General features: G+C 38.4%; 1 protein-coding gene across 3 annotated transcripts in view; it reads left to right on the top strand.

Moving 5' to 3' along the window:
- The window catches only part of RAB27B (RAB27B, member RAS oncogene family), a 119,903-nt gene that overhangs the window by 70,886 nt on the left and 30,437 nt on the right, over positions 1–18,580 (top strand). The window contains exon 1 of one of the 3 annotated variants that reach the window (XM_072416483.1): positions 9,365–9,496. The exons of the other annotated variants lie outside the window; for them this stretch is intronic. The gene's annotated coding sequence lies outside the window, so the exon portion shown is untranslated. Of the gene's footprint in view, positions 1–9,364; positions 9,497–18,580 lie in introns of those variants that run through there. 3 annotated transcript variants of the gene reach the window in all.

The raw sequence follows: 18,580 nt of genomic DNA on the forward strand, positions 1-18,580 counted from the left end.
CCCACCAATGACCCCTCCACTTTCATCATGGCCCGCCTCTTATATTCACCCATGAAGCACAAGGTAACTGGCCCAGTGGATGAAAAAATACAAATCCGTCCCTGCTTGGTACATCGCGGCATTGTACGCTGTACAATGAACACTGTGAAAAGACAGGTAAGTGTGTTTTATTGCAGAAGGAACATCGTCTGTCCTTTTCTGCAATAAAGATTTGCCTACTCACAGATCAAAGTGAAACTATAGTTCCCCATTAACATTGCATGTAGTGGTAGTTCATATGACTAGGGTAGCTCAGAGGACCCCTTTTCTTTTCCATCCCTCGACTGCCCCAACCACCTCCCTGCTCCCTTTCACCCCAATAACCACCCATACCACTATTTCTTGGAGCAATGTGGCAGCTGTTTTATTATACTATAAATATTGAACATACAAAGTCAAAACAGATAGAAGCAAATCAACACAATAAATAAAAACTTTTACACTTGTAATGTCACTATGTTACCCGTATATCTTGGCAGTACCCTTCCCGGTTGGTAGTCCTGGAAAGCCCAAACTCCTGAAAATTTTCAAACCAACTTTGCTTGCAACAGATTGATATTTTTTGGCATACTACCCTGCCTCAGGTGCCAATATTATCCAACTGCAGCTCCCCTGTCCTCTGTCCCCACCATTTACAATGATTTTCTTACCCCCACAACAGGTAACACATACCACTAATGGGTCCACCGATCACTTTCCATCATCACCAACACCACCGCCTTCCAGGACCACAACGGCCACCCCAACAAAAAGAACCACTAACAAAAGGGGTGGCCAGGAATCGTTCTTGTTGCCCCATGCCTTATGGACTGTTCCTTAACTTTTCCTTGCCCTTTTAACCTCTCTGCTTCCCACCCTTCTCCATATCACCCCTCTCTTGACCTTCCCTTTCCTCTCTAATCTCCTCCCTTGAATAACCCCTTTCTGTTAAGCCCCCCCCCTCACACCCGGTCATTCTGCCCCTCTGCCTACCTGACCCTCCTTTCTGCTCCAGGACTTACCTTTCGTGCAATGCACTGATCCATGTTTTAAGCATTAGTCTGATATATCTACATATATGTATGGGCCTGATTTATTAAAGCTCACCAAGGCTGAAGAAGATACACTTTCATCACTGAAGCTGGGTGATCCAGCAAACCTGGAAGTGATTTCTGTTTGGTAGCAAATGTTTTTAATCCTGGACCAGATCCATTCCAAATTCATTGTTTTTTTAACTGTGTTATTTTTGTTCTTGACTTAGATTTTTTTTTAGTTTACTAAACAAGTAGATTGCTGTTTTGTAAGTTGCTGGGATAACATTAGCCAAATTCAGTGAAAAACTGAAATTTAAACCAACTTTAATTAAATACTATCAGGACCCTTTCCTTCACTCTTAAGATAGATGTTGAAATATTTATCTAGAAATGGATTTCTGCTCCAGGACTATCATATCGACACATTAGTGGCAGTGTTAGCCTGAAGCATACAAAGCGTAAATTTCTCTTCTTATTGGTGATGCTGTAAATTTCATCAACTTTAATTTACCAAAAGAAAATTAAAGGAGATCTAAATTTACTGATTAACAATTAATAAAGAGCAACAAGTACACAATCATTTATAATGTAACTATATAAATATATATAGTTTTAAAATTGTTCTTACTTTGAAAAATTCTTCATGGAAGCAGTCTGTATAGATGCTGCTGGTGGTTTTCCTTTAATTTCCTGGCTGAACACTAGAGGGCAGCAGAATCGGCTTATTCCAGTAGGAAAACTACATATCCCATGATTCCTTTAATTGAGTATCATTGATGTGGGTGTTTGAACTTGTAGTCCCAGCTTTCTAATGCTCAAGGGGTGGCTACAAATAAAGACATTCTGAATGATGCATGAAATGTAGCCACATGCATTATTAATATGGATTTCGCTGCTGGTATTTATGGGGAGTAATTGAACATAGGGGGAAGGTATGGATCATTATGACAAATATATTTTATTTTAGTAACACTTTAAACAGTTTAAAAGTGGTGACATATTGAATGCAATAATAAATTAGTTATTTACTGGTCTGATATCAAAAGGAAGAAATGAAATGAGGAAATTATGGGAAAGCGCTATCCTGTTACATGCTCCATTGTTTTTTTTTTTTTTCTGATTTGCACATTTCTCAGATCTGCCGTTTGTATAGAGTATTGTTTTTTTATACTGAGTCTTAATAGGGTGGTAGTCTACTTACCTATTCCATGATAGAATAATCTAACAGTTGACACAATGGACCTGATTTATTAAAGATCTCCAAGGCTGGAGAGGATACACTTTCATCAGTGAAGCTGGGTAATTCAGGAAACCTGGAATGGATTTCTAAAATGCTATTTGTTAGAAAGTGTTTTCAAATCCTGGGCCATATCCATTGCAGGTTTTCTGGATCACCCAGCTTCACTGATGAAAGTTTAGAGCAGGGGTCAGCACACTCCGGCCTTTAGGTCAGATACTGCCTAGCCGGGCCTAATGCCCCGTGGCTGATCCAGCCTAATGCCAGCCATCGACCCGCGGCTCCAGAGCTGCAGGTTGCCAGCGGATCAGCCAAGGGGCGTTAGAAACTACCGGAGCCGCTTGAGCTCCGTTGCCGCCGCGGTAAATAGGGAAAGCTCCCTGAAGGTAAATCCCTCTCCTCCGCAATGCATACAGAGGAGAGGGATTTCACTTCAGGGGGCAGTCCCTGATTATGGGCGGAGCCACTAGGGCGGGTCTGGCCTAGTATGCTCCCACCCACCCCACCTAATCTTTACAAATCGAAAATAAATGGCCTAGTGGTCATAAAACTTTGCCGACCCTTCGTTTGAAGCTTTATTAAATCAGGTCCAATGGGCAGACTGGCATCACAATCATTTGGAATGAATAATATGAGTGCAGTACTGTATTCTGCACATAAATGGCAATACGGAGCCAACAGAATTTAAAGTGGAACAAAGTCTGTTTACGTGTTATGTAAACAGATAATATATAGATTTAAAAAAATTACTATTTTCTTAAGTGTGTATCTAGGTTTTCAAACCGTGCAACATCATTGTCACCCTATAACAGCAAGCTGCTTTAGGAGGACTTTGCTGGTAGGATCAACATGTATTTGTAGGACTGTGCAGATGCAAGACAGCTGAAGGTATTGATGCAATTATAATTAAGTGTTGCAGCTCTCTTTTAATTGGAGGCCGCAGTTCTATTTTAGTATTAAAACACATTTAGTCCATTATCATGATGATCATCCCAGATAAGGAATAAAACAGTTGACTGCTCCACCTATTACATGTTTTTTCTATTTTTTGCCTCTGGCAGATTAAGGAGCACAGATTACCTGCTGACAGCTGCGGGTAGTACAAAATATCGCTTTTTTAAATAAAAGTGGGGCTAATTAAAAGTGCTTGGATTTACATTCTAAAGTGAACCTGTCCTTTACACCCCACTTACAACAAACACAACAGATGGCACATTCCTAATCTTTAACAAATCAAAAAGAAAAAGAATAGAACATCAAAATACAGGATGTTAAAATCTGTTTTTCTTCTCTGGTATGAAAATGTGAAATCTCACTTTAAAAAGCTTTATGGAGAAATACAGCTTAGCTGCAAAACAAAACATAAGGGTCTGCAAACGATGTGCCCACACAGGCATGCATGCAAACATACTGCCTGTACATGCCAGCAACATGGGAATCACAGAAAAATAACATCTGACATGTCCTAGAATATAGAACAAATTTATTGGATGTGCTATATAATAAATATATCTACTATACTATATACACTGTGATTTATCAATTGTATATTATGTATATATGGAACAAAGTGTGGAATTATAATTAAATATAAAGGGTGGACCAGTCTTGATAATCTAATAATCCAATATTATTGCATTAAACTGAGAGCTGATAACAGATTTGTTGGTAAGATTACTGCAAAATACTTTCACTGCAGATCCTTTTTCTGGCTTTTACCTGTCACCTATGAAGTAAATTGAATTCAATACCTGGCCTTGCTGCCATGTTTAATATCACCAAAGCCCACATTGGTAATGCCATGGGTCATCAGGGCATTCATGGACACCTACAAATAGTGTTGACGATTACCTATCCCTTTATATAAGTTTCCAAGCTCCCATTCTCCATGCCAGAATAATCTCTTTTGATTATTAATATTGCGTCATTATTGCTGTCCTTGCACACTTTATTTAAGCTCTTCAAGACAAAGAAATTTAATTCAATGTGTAAAAGCCAGAATATGTGAGCTGTACATACAGAGCACACTTGTCCACCAACAAAGACACACAAAGAGCCTGCTTTATTAAAGCTTTATTAAAGACTGGAAAAAATAGACTATGGTAGGAGAACCTGGGTGATCCAGCAAACCTGTGATAGATTTGGCCCAGGATTTAATACATTTGCCAGCTATTAGCAAATGATTTTTACGAAATGTGTTCTTGGTTTGCTGTCTCACCCAGGTTCTCCCATGATAGTCTATTTTCTCCAGTCTTGGAGAGTTTTATTAAATCCGGCTCTTTATGTGTCTTGTTGGTAGATACATACCACTCACCCACTCTAGCTCTGTACAGCTTGAAATAAATGTTAGCCTGTCCACTCTTCTACCCCTCGTGTGTAGGTGGATTAATATGGAGTGGGCAAACTGTCGTATAGTAACCCTCCCTCCAAAATACCATTAAGAATTACCTCGTTAGGTTTGGGGACCAGAAATGGAGGATGCTTGGTTAAAAACAACAGATTAATATTAATTTTACACAGTATTTATATAGCGCCAACATATTACACAGTGCTGTACAAAGTCCATTACTAGCTGTCCCTCAAAGGAGCTCACAATCTAATGTCCTTACCACAGTCATATCTTTATTACAGTCTAAGGTCATTTTTTTAAGGAAAGCCAGTTAACCTAACTTCATGTTTTTGGAATGTGGAAGCAAACCAAAGTACCTGGAGGAAACCCACACAAACACTGGAGAACCTGCAAACTCCATGCAGATAGTGTCCTGGCTGAGATTCCAACCTGGGCCCAGCGCTGCACAGTACAGAGCTAACCTCTGTGCCTCAGATACATTTAAATAGCAGTCTAGGTATGAATGCCAGCACACCACATTGTTTTATAAATCGAATAATTATTAAAAAGCAACATTTTGGAGTGTTGTGGTTTATCAAATCAGTCACTACTACTTGATGGAGTCCAATAAGGCCTCTTTGTTTCATATTATAGGTTGGTGTTTATTAATATTATTATTAATATTATTATTATTAACCTCCCAACCGCTAACCCCGTACTTTTTCGTGCAAAAATTTTTTGCAACTTTCGATAACCCCGTACTTTTTCGCCTATATTAAAATCCCACTTACCTGGTCCCACTGTGCTCATCCAGCGTCGGGTCCGTGTTCCAGCGTCGTCCTCCAGCGTCAGGTGCCGTCTCCTATACCAGCGGGACCGGTAAGATGCCGGCCGGCGGACCACAAGATGCCAGCCGGCTTCTTACCTGGTCCCGCTGATCGTCCCACGTCCTTCTCGTTCCAGCGCCGGGTGATCTCTGAAACAAGAAGCCGGCCGGCAGAGAAAAAAACAGCCGGCCGGCTTCTTGTGCGTGCGTGATGACGTCGGCGCGTGTGCGGGAAATTCAAATTGAAACTCATTCATTCATTTTGTATTGGATTGGATACAGGAGTTTGTATTCAATCTAATACAAAATGAATGAATGAGTTTCAGTTAAAAATAAATACAAAGTATGTATTTTGAATTGGATTGGATACAGGAGTTTGTATTCAATCCAATACATAATGAGAGATTGAATTTTGTTCTCATTTTGTATTGGATTGAATTCAAAGTCCTGTATCCAATCCAATACAAAATAATAGAAAATATATTTATGTGGTTTTGTCTATAGGTATGTGACGTTGGACACTAGGGAGGTGTTTTAGAAAAATATATTACTATACAGTATACCGAATTATCGCATTTTCAGTATTTTTCATTTATTTATGTATTCTTGTTTAAGCTGAATTTTGTGTTTTTCCTTTAATTTTATTAAAAGTATTTTTTTTTTTTTACATGATTGTGTGTTTCAAACATTTTTTATATTCATTATATCTACTAGACCCCTATTCGGACATATTTTTGTAAGTTACAGGTCTACAATTTAAAAAAAAAAATTTCATGAAAACCTGTAACGCTTTTGGTACAGAAATTTAGACCTCAGTGTAACGCTCAGGTGGTTAATAATATTAATAATAAAAAAATGAATATTAAATTTGCCGTAATGCAAGGTGGTTTGCTAACATACTTTGTCTTCTCTTTCTTTTCTTGTTGAGTGAAAACTGTCTCCCAGTCGTGTCCCCGCTTTGTCATTGTCACCCAATTACTGTGCTCCAGGTGGAGACTACAAGTGGCCATAATGGCACACAATGCACACACATAACACCTATTATCGGGATAACAGCCCAGAGTACTATTGTGCAGCCATCACTGCAATGCATGCAGTCAGTGCCAAAAAGTGGCTGCAAACGTTCAGCAAATGTAGCAATAGCTAAAAAAAGAAAAACTGTATTTTATGGAGGAAATATGGCAATAGCCAATACAAATTGCTTTTGGAAACCTAATATAGTGATCATAAAAAGATTGACACTTGGATCACCATTTTTCTTTTCTGACTGCAATTTGGATAATGCTATGAATGAACAATCAGACTTTTGTGGTGGCGATCAGACATTGATCACTGAACTGTAATTGATCTGAATTGGCAATCTGAAATGGTAATACCTTAAATGCATTCTTAATCTATATTCCAAGTTAAGTGGCAAAGGATTTGATCTCTCTCTCTCCCTGATCTCCACTGTAGATATTACAGTAGGTACCATTATCTGGAGATCAGATAAATGTGGCAATGACCTTTGAATACTGGGAGTGGCCATATTCCAAAAGTGATGATCCAGCTTATAAAAGAGGCAATCTTATCAGCTCATCTCCACTTTTGTACATAGGGCAAGCAGAAAATGATAGATTGATAGATTGCCATTCTTCTGTTAAGCTGCAAATTGCCTCCAAAGGGTTTATATGGCATTTTTTTTAGGAATTTAGAGAGTTGGTTTATATACATCAATGCAATATGGTGCAAAACTTCACAAAATCCACACTGGAAATTCACAGCACCTACTTGCTTGTATACTAAGAAAAAAAAATTATAGCATAAATAATTCCCAAAAAACTAAATACTATGGGAATAGACTGTATGTAGTGCAGACAAAAATGATGTTCATCAAAACAAAAAGTACAAAGTATTTATGTCCCTTCAGAATTGTAGAAATAAATCTTGTTGTAGCTCAGGGCGGAATCAAATGGAGAAAGTGCCCTAGGTGGAAGTGGACGAGCAGGTCGGATTGGAATTCTCAAAATGCAAACGGAAGGGTGTGAGAAGCTGTTACTGTATAAATCACATTTCTGCTATAATTCCTGACCTGTAATGGAACGCAGCCTGCAACTACTACAGCCGTGTACAATAATTACATATGTGTCAGCAATCATACCAAATAATGCCATTAAATCTGCTTGTATCTAAAATGGGCACAAGATTTAATTACAGAGGAGGTTTAGAAAGCCTTTATGTAATAAAAGCTTGTATTTAACTGCCAGGAACATGTGCAAAAGGATCTTTCACCCAGGATTCATCCTGGATTTGCTAGGAACAATTTGCAAATGAAGGGAATGCAGTTCTGTTTAGTATACAAGCTGGTGGGAGATAAGTATTATGAATGGTAGCTAATAAACACTTTTGTTGTTTTCATAAAATATGTTTTTTCACCTTCTTTTTTGTTGGACCCCAGTGCTACTGATCTCCTGTAGCCATTTTACATTCACTTCTTGACCATATGCACTCCAGCAATGGCTGTATGGCTCTTCTAGGATTCATTTACTAACATAATATAGTTAATTCACTTAGCAAAGTGAATCAGAAAGAGAATTGTCGCTTGGCTTAGTAATGCGGCACACATTTAATTTGTAAATAATATCCAATCATTTACAAGAAAATAGAAAACATTTTTATGGTAAAATAAGCAGATTCAGCTCATTCACTATGCTAAGTGAAATATTCTTTGCAATGGTGTAATTCACTTTGCTAAGTGAACAGAAAATCAGATCCAATCTTCTAAAGGTAACACAAGTAAAGGTTACCTGTGTTCCATGGTTATTGGGGCTGATTTACTAATGGAATTTCCACTGTTCACTTATAAAAATGAATATTCTTCATGCATCAAGGATTATTCACTTAGCATAGTAAATGTGGTAAAACAAAATTACTTTGTCCAATCACACAAGAAAAATCTAAAGAAAAAGAGTTTTTTTTTTTGCTTGTGCATAATTTATTGTTTGAAGTCAGCAGAGCGTCATCTTATTTACTAAGCTAACTGAAATATTGCTTTGCAAGGGGATAACTAACTTTGCTATGTGAACAGCCTGTAATGAACCTTAAAGACTCCAATAGAAGCCCATGTGATAGGGTGACAACTGAACAGCACAATTGGAAAGCAGGGAAAAGCACTGTTACCCTATTATTTCATTACAAATATTATTTATGTAGCCCCAACATATTATGCAGCGCTGTACAAAGTCCATAGTCATGTCACTAGCTGTCCCTCAAAGGAGCTCACAATCTAATGTCCCTACCTAGTCATAGTCATATGTCATTATTACAATCCAATCCAAGTAACCTAACTGCATGTTTTTGGATTGTGGGAGGAAACCAGAGTACCCAGACAAGCCCACACAGGGAGAACCTGCAAACTCCATGCAGATAGTGTCCTGGCCGAGATTTAAACCTGGGACTTGGCACTGCAAAAGCCAGAATGCTAACCACTGAGCCACCATGCTGCCCATAACAGTAGGTGCCTGAACAAAGCAGGATCATTATGTATTGTTGAAATGATAGTTGCAGATTTAAAAATAGCTGATATGGTGGGAGCATTTTTATTTTATGATAAGGTGCTTATTATAATAAAAATTGAGCATTTAATAGAAGATGATCCATGAAAGTTCCCCTAGATATCACACTACAATTGTCCTTTAAATTCTTTCCACCTCCCACATAAAAGAATTGATGCAAACATTTGTTATTTAACCAGAGTGACCCTTTAATGCATTGCGATTTGCTGCGTACAGAATAACCTTTATTAGAACGCCGCATTCCTCCAGTTAAAGGGCACGCACAGTCTCCGTGCTGTCTTTGAGTCAGAAGACATTGTGTGTTTAGTCGTAATGTGGTTGAGTCACAAGAGAGATTTGCCTGAGGTGAGTTCCTCATATCCGTGTTGGGAGATTTCTAGGCACGCCTTCCCTCTGTGCACACACTCAATGTGTTCAGACACAAGGGTGGTGCCAAGACACACAGAACCTGTTGACGGAGCTGTACAGCTACAATCAGGAGCCCAGGCACTAAAAACTGTGAGTTTCCTTCTCATTTTTTCCATTTCCGCACATAAACCATCCTTTATTCCTTTTGTTTCCTTTGTACCTGCGGACAGCGGCTGGAGAACTGGGATCAGGTGACTGCTGTACCTGGGAACTGTCAGGGTCCTTCCAAAAAGTTTTTGTAAAGTGCTTGTGGAATGCAAAATATTCTGAGATGTAACAAATCACAATCTTGCTTGCTGTCAGTCTCTGGGACCCCCAGGGTATAGTGTCCCGGTGTGATTTTGGTGTCGGGTTTGGTTGTTGATATTATTTATTATATTATAAAAAGCCAGCAGGTTAACCATATAATATGTGTCCCGAGCAACCTGGTGAGCAGCTGTTAGGCAGCTGGCAATGCCCGGATGGTAGCAGAAGGTGCCCGTTTATGGAGGTTGTTGGAAGAAATGGAAAGAGATTTTTTTTTCAGGCAACCTGCTGGAGTTGGCATATGACCCCGAAATGGTCAGCACCCTCTCTACACCCCCAACCTGATGGGAGACTACAAATACCACTGCCCCCTCCTACCCGCACTAGGTCTGTGTTTGCATTCTGTCAAACATATTATTCAGTTTCAAGATTTTTTGGCAGAGGAACTACAAATCTCAGCTCAACTTATTTAGGAGCCGTAAGTTCTAGCATTGAGACATGCTGGTTTTTGTAGTTCCACTGCCCCTGATGCAGCAGGTATGGATTGCTTTAAAATCCCTAGGTTGAAATTTTATTATGTTTGCTCTGAGGAAGTTGTAGTAAGGGTTCGCACACATAAGCAGATCTGCTGGCAAGTTTGTGCTGGACTGACCAATCTGATCCATAATCAAATGATTGGAAGTCACAAAACACTGAACACATGAGTATGAGTATTCTTGGATAGAAAGTGATTAGCATTTCAATTGGATTTCAATCTATGATTCATACACTCAGTGCACCTTTTGATTTTTACCAGAATGGATCCAAAATGTGATCGGGTGTACGAGTGTATCGTCTTCCTGGTTCAATCTTATAAAAAGAGACTTGTACTAAGGGAGGCTGCCAACACTGACCTCTCCTTCTGTAAATCATAGGTACTTGGCTGTCATCTTGGGCCAGGAGCTGGAGGAGCAAGAACAGTGTTCACCAAATCTCACTTCAAGTGTATATATATATATATATATATATATATATATATATATATATATATATATATATATATATATATAAAGTATGGTAAGTATCACATGGTAAACTATCACACTTCATAGGTAGTTCAGGAAAAAGATTTTTAAATACTTTAGTTACTGTAATTAATTCTAGATGTTTCCAATAATATATAAAAAAATAAAAAAAAACAAGATTGCCATGTTATAGGTTTAATATGCTTAAGCAGCAGCCATAAATTCTACCTTTGTCCCAAATGTATCCTAAAAATGAAAATAACAATTTTTGCATGACCCTAGGTCAGCAAACCTGTTATTCGAGCCTGCAGTTGACTTTTGAGATTTACACAACTCAGATCTATCTCGCATAGTAGGAGACCTGAGTTTTAATTGCTGAGGTAAGTAATGCTTACAGGTCACCTTCACTGGGTGACTAGACAGAGAAAAAAAAAGCAGCAAGCCTGAGTCCTTCTGTCACTCTTTTCCCATCAGGATGCCAACATGAACTAATTGGCTCTGTGCATATATTCTCTTTTCTACTTTTTAAAACTATACATATACATTTAGGGATGTATCAGCTTGCTTAAAAAAACTCTTAAGTATTGGTTTTGTTGGGAAGGAAAATATTCTTGGAATGAGGAAACTATGTTTTCTCATGAATGTTTCCTGTGTATTTTCCAAAAAAATGTGATTGCATAGACTTGCATATATTGTTATATACTTCCTAGTAAGAAACACATTGGAATGCTATGTACCCTGTAAGACCATATTGCTCAGTCATGCAGAAGGTGAGGTCAGCCATTAAAAGTCGGACTCACGTGCTACTCACATTGAGTGTCAATAATGGTTACTTCCACATCAGATTTCCATTGACAGTCAAAAATACCAAAATTAGATTTATATTTTTTTTGAAGGCCAAAAACATTGTAGACTGCTTACATGGCCATTGCAGTAGGGTCTGCACAGTTTGTGGTCTTATTTTTAGTCTGGTGCTTTGCTAGTAGCAAAGGTTTCTGTTTACGTTGTAAGATGAAGAAAGTCTCTGTTACTTGGGAGAATACCACCAAAAAGTTTTAGCAGGTTTTGAGATTGAGTTTTTTTTAAATGTTTGTTCTCCTTTTTTACCCCACTTATCCGAAACCAAAGGAAGTGATAGATGTAGGAGCTTCCCCTGTACCACCCATACTTGCATTCATTTGCTTGGCCCAGTCAATAAAAATCAGTGGGCTTTTGCTTGCATTTGTGTTATATATTACCATACAAGTCTAAAGGAATAAAGAAAAAGGTCAACTGCAGGTACAAAAAGAGTCAACTAAAGTCAAAGTTACATCTGTGTTTCTCAACCTGGGTTCCTCCAGAGGTTACCAGGTGTTCTTTGAGCAGTTTATACCTCTCAAGTTTTGGCTTAGAATAAAAGTGGTCACCTTCCCATTGGCCAGCAATGAAAGAGGCATTCTTTCTACTGATCACCACACTAATATATTGTGAGCTGTGGATAGCAAGGGGTTCCCTTAAGATCTGAAAGTTATTTCATGGGGTTCCTCCATGTTTTAAATATCAAGAAACGTTGAGTTAGATGTACTTGTCAATGAATTCTAATCGCATAAGTGTCTCAAACTGATGCCATTGATACAAGCCCAAAGACCCCTGACGCTAGAGTTCCTAGAGTGTTAGAGCTTGTGGATACCAAATGGGATAATAATATGGTAATGTTTTAATATTTGTTGTAAACTTTACCTATGCTAGACCTGCAGTGCATCATATATACTACTGGATCAAAACCCAAGGAGGTTCAGATAGACAGTGGGAATAGACTTTCCTAGGTGGCTCTTGGTGGCTTGCACTTTGCCAACCACCCATAAGCCCCAACTGCTCTTCCAGTTCTTAATGAACCAACATTTGAACATTTGACAGTAAGTGGTGCTCCACCATCCATCACTCACTACCACCCTCATACATCACCTAAGCACCACAGGGGTTCAAAAAGTAAATACTGTCCCTGGGTAATGCTAGAACAAAATTGGTGCCATCTTTCTGGAGAGAAAGTAAGTGAAGGCATTGTCAGGAGGGCTCCTGTGATCTCTGTGGGAGATGATAAATGCCTGCAATTAGTACACATACACATTACATAGCATACCTGGACATAAAGTGAACAAATATTTTTTTTAATCTAGGTCCCCTTTATTATTAATGAAAGCTTAAGCCACGTGGGAAAAAGACAAAATAACTTATTAGGTTATTTAGGGCAATACAAAGAACACAGATCAATAAGTATTGCTTTCTGATACTTTCAGATAATCAGTGTTTATTGATTATGTCAATCACTCAAAACAGTTTGGTAATATTGATCTCCGGAGAGGTGTTGACTCCACCCATGATGATGTTTTACCAATGCAGAAATTCTTGTAATTATGGCTGCAACTTCTAAGCCTATGAATTAGTGTTGTTAGAATGCTCAGAGCGTCATTGGAAGGAATTTGTCCCAAGGCATCTTATGTTGGAGTGAAGATGAAATGTGCTGCGGTGAGGATGTGCCCAGCACACTCAAGTTTAAAGCTTAAGTATTTAATTGTGAAGAACACGAGATTGCCATTGATTCAACATGTTTGGTGTTCTTGAGGTCCCAGCAGACTAGGTCTTCTCTAGTCCAAATGTACTGGATCTCTATTGGTCCAACAGAAAAAAATATCAATCAGGGAATAAGTCCATGTAATATCACATTGCCTAATTAGCATTCATTTTACTTTACATTTGTTTAGGATATAAATATGAACAATTTTATTAAAGAGGTTAAAGTTAAATTTTAATTATAAATGTTTTATGGTGATCTAAAATAGTCCCTGGCCTATTCCTAAATACTCCAACAGGTACCACCAAGTAGTTTTAGCCTCCCATTGTTCCCAAGTAAAAAATCCAAAGATCACTCCAGTAGACCTACAGTATGCTGTGAACATAAAGGGAACTTAACTCATCTCCCCTTACTCAGTCGGCAGTGGACATCTTACCATTTTCTCTGTATTTTTACCTGAACATGCAACTCCCGTGCATGCTGACGGGAATGTATTAATTGCAGTGCTGAGGTATATAGAGTATGTACTGTACACTAACTTGCTCAATCTAAACAAGAATGTGAACAGGCAGGTTTGTTTGTTTTATTGTTGGAGAGACATAGCCTGTCCCATCTGCAATAAAGCACCTGATTAGTTCTTTGATGATGTGACCACCATGGGAAAAAGCATGGAGCAGCATTTACTGTAGAAAAAAGTTTTATTTGGCCATCCAGGCAAACCCTTTTTAGGCTGGGTCCACACGGACGTTTTTAAAAACTCATGTAAACATTCGTACTGCGTTTTTTTATGCTTTTTTAGGCACCTGCCTTTAAAACGCTAGAAAACATCTAATCTTATACCGTATTTTCACGTTTTTACCGCGTTTACATTTCAAGCCCTTATAAACGCAGGAAAACATGGGAAAACGCCCTCACTGAAATCAATGGAAGCGTTTACCCGCGTTTTTTTTTTTTTCTAGTGTTAACCCCACGTGTTAATTTTTTAACCATTGCAAGCACCTTAATGGATAACTCTCATAAACGTGCTTCAAGGAAACATCCTGGTGTAGATTAGCCCATTGGAATGGATGGGAATTTCAAACATGGCTTTTTAAAGTCTCAGGTTAAACGCTGGGGAAAACGTCAGTGTAGACTAAGCCTTAGGGTTGTGTTAAATCTTGTGCATAGGGCAGTTGGAATAAACTATAGAATTGAACATACAAAAAACAAAGTTACAAAAAAGGTAATGCCTTCCTTTGAATGTACAGGGGCAGTACAGTTGGTTGATATGCTTATACATTGAAAAAGTTGGAGCAAAGGAGTCAAAGCTATACAACATTCACCTGTCACATCAATATCATAATGCTATATGTCCCATAAAGTGCAGGATGTCCATATGTTACATTAAAAAGTCTTTCTGACGCGTTTCACCTTCAACTTCTTCAGGGGATGTAGACACAGATAATATTAAATGTACAGGTTTGTAAAGAAACTTCTGTTCCTTGTTCAGTATCGTTTCAGAGATAAACAAAGACAACATAGCAGAAAGGTTCCAAGCCTTTTTGCAGGGTAGTCAAGGAATAAATCCATGGGGTATGTGACATTAAAGCATGCAGCAACAAACACATTTTATAGCACAGCTGGGCAGCTTTGCATACATAAGTGATACACATATGTGAGTATATATCTGTTGAGAAAAGAGTATTACCCAAGATATTTCCACTTTCCCGCAGTCCAGAATATTGTTGCAGGGCAATTAGCCTTTCAGGCACCACTAAGGGGAAAGTACTCTGTCCTTTGTAAGTTTCTACAGGGATAGACAGGGAATGTGCACAGGTTATTCCTCCTCACTCCTAGTGGTGAGGGAGCGAAGAGGAGTTGAGTAAAGGATGCTGCAGGGGCAAACGCTAAAGTAACTTTGTGGCTGTACCATACATACAAAGCACCAGTTCACTTAAGGGCAAATTTGCAAAAAACCTAGGTCAGTTCTGCCCAAGCTGCTCAAGAGGGCAAAGATTTGTGGTACTGACAGTGGGACAAGGTGAGTATTATTTCTATTCTAAAGGAGACCTTGGGTAACACTTGCATTCTAGCAACAGAGTCAATTTAAACAATGAATTTTTGATTCTTCTTGCCCAGTTTCTCATCAATCAGCCCCCTAATTGCATATTATATGTGAAACAACCATATGAGATCATCCAGACTGATAAATGTTCACTTTACCATTAGTAAAAAATGTCAGATTTGTTCTCCAGTGCAAAATGAGATTTCTACCTTTAGCTGTATTTTGGCGATAGATGGTGATAGATATTTTTATTTTCAAGCATCAATAAAAAGGGAGGCTACTTTGTCAACAACAGCATGTGTATCACAGACAGATAAATAGGAGATATTTATTATGTCAGCAGATCCAGGTGAAGATCACCTAACTGGCTTTGTCGCCACTGTTGATGCCACCTTCCCTTTCCTTCATGTTAGTTTGATTGGAGCTGGAGTAGACAAACTACCATGGTAGACTTTGCTTACTGTGCTTTTCTATAAAGGGGAGCCCAGCAAGGTGCTGCTCACTCATCTACCCCCCTTCCCTCTCAATAGAACAGAGAGGTGCTATGTGTATAGCCCTCTTTCATTCACCTGTCACTGGAAACCATCTCCAAAGATGGTTTCCAGCAACAATGATATGAAGTCTGTAGAGGGATTAATTCTAGGCAGTAACTTTGTCCCACTCCTCCCTCCCAGTTCAGAGGGGACAATTTTAAATAGGGGAAAGCCTTTTGGTAATTATTACTAGAATATGCTGTTTACTCTACCTTCTAATCTGATGACAATGGTAAAATCTTGGATTTCCCCTTATAAAAGGAGAGAATGAATACTGTTTACTATACTATACTATACTATACTATACTATACTACTATGTTTACAATAGAGACACACACAGCAATACAAACTACAGAGATTTCAAACCTTCTCCCATCTATCCGGAACAAAAAAACGTGTGTTGCCACCCTGTCACACGGTGTTCTATTGGACACAACAGATCACCATTTCAACCAACGCCATGCAACAATGGACCACTATGGTCATGATCACAAAGTTTGTACTTAGAAATCATATGAAGCTATTGCTGAAGTGCATGCAGACAAGAAGTGGTTACAACTAAACATATTTATATTTGGGTAGTGTTTCTCAACCAGGGTTCCTCCAGAGTTTGCTAAAAGTTCCTTGAATATTAGGCAACTTATGCCTCCAAGGTCATTTACCATTGTACTATCCCCTGCAAGAGTGACATTCTATTCAATGGCCAAACATGTAAAAAACAATCTTCCAATTGATCACCAGGCTAATGCATCATGAACTGGGCATATCATAAAATTGGTGGGGGTTCAGTAACTTGGTTTAGATTTTTCATTCAGACCAGCTGCCCATTAATGTGATTTATTCTTTTTGGAGTTTTGGATGGCTGCAAGTACAAAAATACAACATGGCTAAAAATATGCAGGTAGATGTTTGTTACTACTGAATAGATGAATGTTTTGGCCACAGACTGCTCCCTGGCCCTTTCCATGTAATTAGTCATCTCACAGCACTGATCTAATAAAAGAAATAGAGCCCACACACGGGCACCCACTTCTTCTGGGTAATCTGCCTTGTGTATTACACCACAGTACCCAGCTGTCATGTGTTTGTATCCAGGAAATAATCATCTGATTATATAGATGTATTACTAGTAATATGATGATGATAAGCTTGGGAAGATCATTGTAGTATAGAATCTGTTTCCACACTTTTACGTTGTAAATCGAATAGATTTCATTTAGTGAATGCAAATTCTAACAATGAACTTATTTGTTTCATCTGGTCTATTAAACAAACTATTAAAACTGTTTTGCAAAAAAAAAAACTGATCCTTCCAAACAAATTTGTGAGCTGATATTTTCTGTATTCTCTCCCTGTGCTACTCTCTCAGCATTCAATGTAAAGCCAAGAATAAAAATGAAACACATTGCAGCTTAAGGCTCTTTATAATACAGGCAATCAGACATTCCCTTAAACATTCCCTTAAACATTCCCTTGTGAAAATCAAGTACTGCCATTGAATACATAGACTTATAAGATTCCCTTGAGGGAATACCTCATTCCTTGTTTTATAAATAGCGGCCTTAGGATGCGAGAATGTGATGGCTTTCTTTCTAGGTTCTTTTCACTATAGAGGGGCAATGTTGTCACTATTAGACAGGAATTGACTTATGGCTACAGAATGCCTCCCTTTATCCTCTCCCCTATAACATACCAAAGTTATGTACTTTGCAGAATTGTGACAGCATGGGCCTGATTTATTAAAGCTCTCAAAGACTGGAGAAATTAGATTATTATTGGAGAACATGGGGGACCTAGCAAACCTGAAATGGATTTCTTAAAATCACTTGCAATTAGTTGGCAAATGTTTTCAACCTTGGACCGGATCCATTCCAACTTTTCTGGACCCCCAAGGTTCTCCCATGAGAATCTATATTCTTCAATCTTGAAGAGCTTTTTTAAATCAGGCCCAATGGAGTCTCTTCACTCACTTTACATTATGAGGGTTGCAGTGCTCTGTCTCCCATCTGTGCCTTGGTTATGCATGCTGCACATTCGGTGTCTATGATTACCATGTCCTTATGTACTCAGAGATCTTTTTGCTGTTATATGACTTGTAAATATTCTCCCAGGCCTGTGTATATTGTGTAGTTCACAAACCACAATCCCAACTATATGAAAAGTTGTCCCAGAGAATAAAGGTGCTTTGTTCTCTATGTGTTTATTTTTAGATGTTTCTGTTACTCTTTGTTGTCTGTGTTTTTGCATTTAACACATCCAGTGCTGACAGTTATTTTCTTTTTCCCATGGTAATATTTTCTAGAATGCATAGTAAGGGCTCACTTTCTGTCCACAGCACCCGTCACTTATAAATGGACCCCAGAGGGCCCTTGATAGTACAGACTTTATAGGTATCATGTCTGCCCCTGGTCATGGTTTGTCCTCCCTAATGTGACATTTATACCCATAGTTAATGTGGTACAGAAAAGTTTGAACCAATCCCGGAATGGATTTCATAAGCCATTTAACTATTTGCTAGCAAATGTTTTCAATCCTGGACCAAATCCAATGCAGGTTTGCTGGATCACCCAGCTTCACTGATGAAAGTTTATCTTCTTCAATCTTGGAGAGCTTTATAAATCAGGCCTGATTGGTCTGATTGAAGAAAGCACTCCAAGACCAGAGAAAATAGACTATCATAGGGGATCCTGAGTGGGATCTGAAAAATGCATAAAAAAGAGAAATGTTCAAATTTTATTGGCAAAAATAGAAATGAGCAAAATTAAAAAAAATAAAACTTAAGTAAATAATAGTTG

This window comes from Pyxicephalus adspersus, chromosome 6, assembly GCF_032062135.1.
Source record: "Pyxicephalus adspersus chromosome 6, UCB_Pads_2.0, whole genome shotgun sequence".
Taxonomy (NCBI): domain Eukaryota; kingdom Metazoa; phylum Chordata; class Amphibia; order Anura; family Pyxicephalidae; genus Pyxicephalus; species Pyxicephalus adspersus.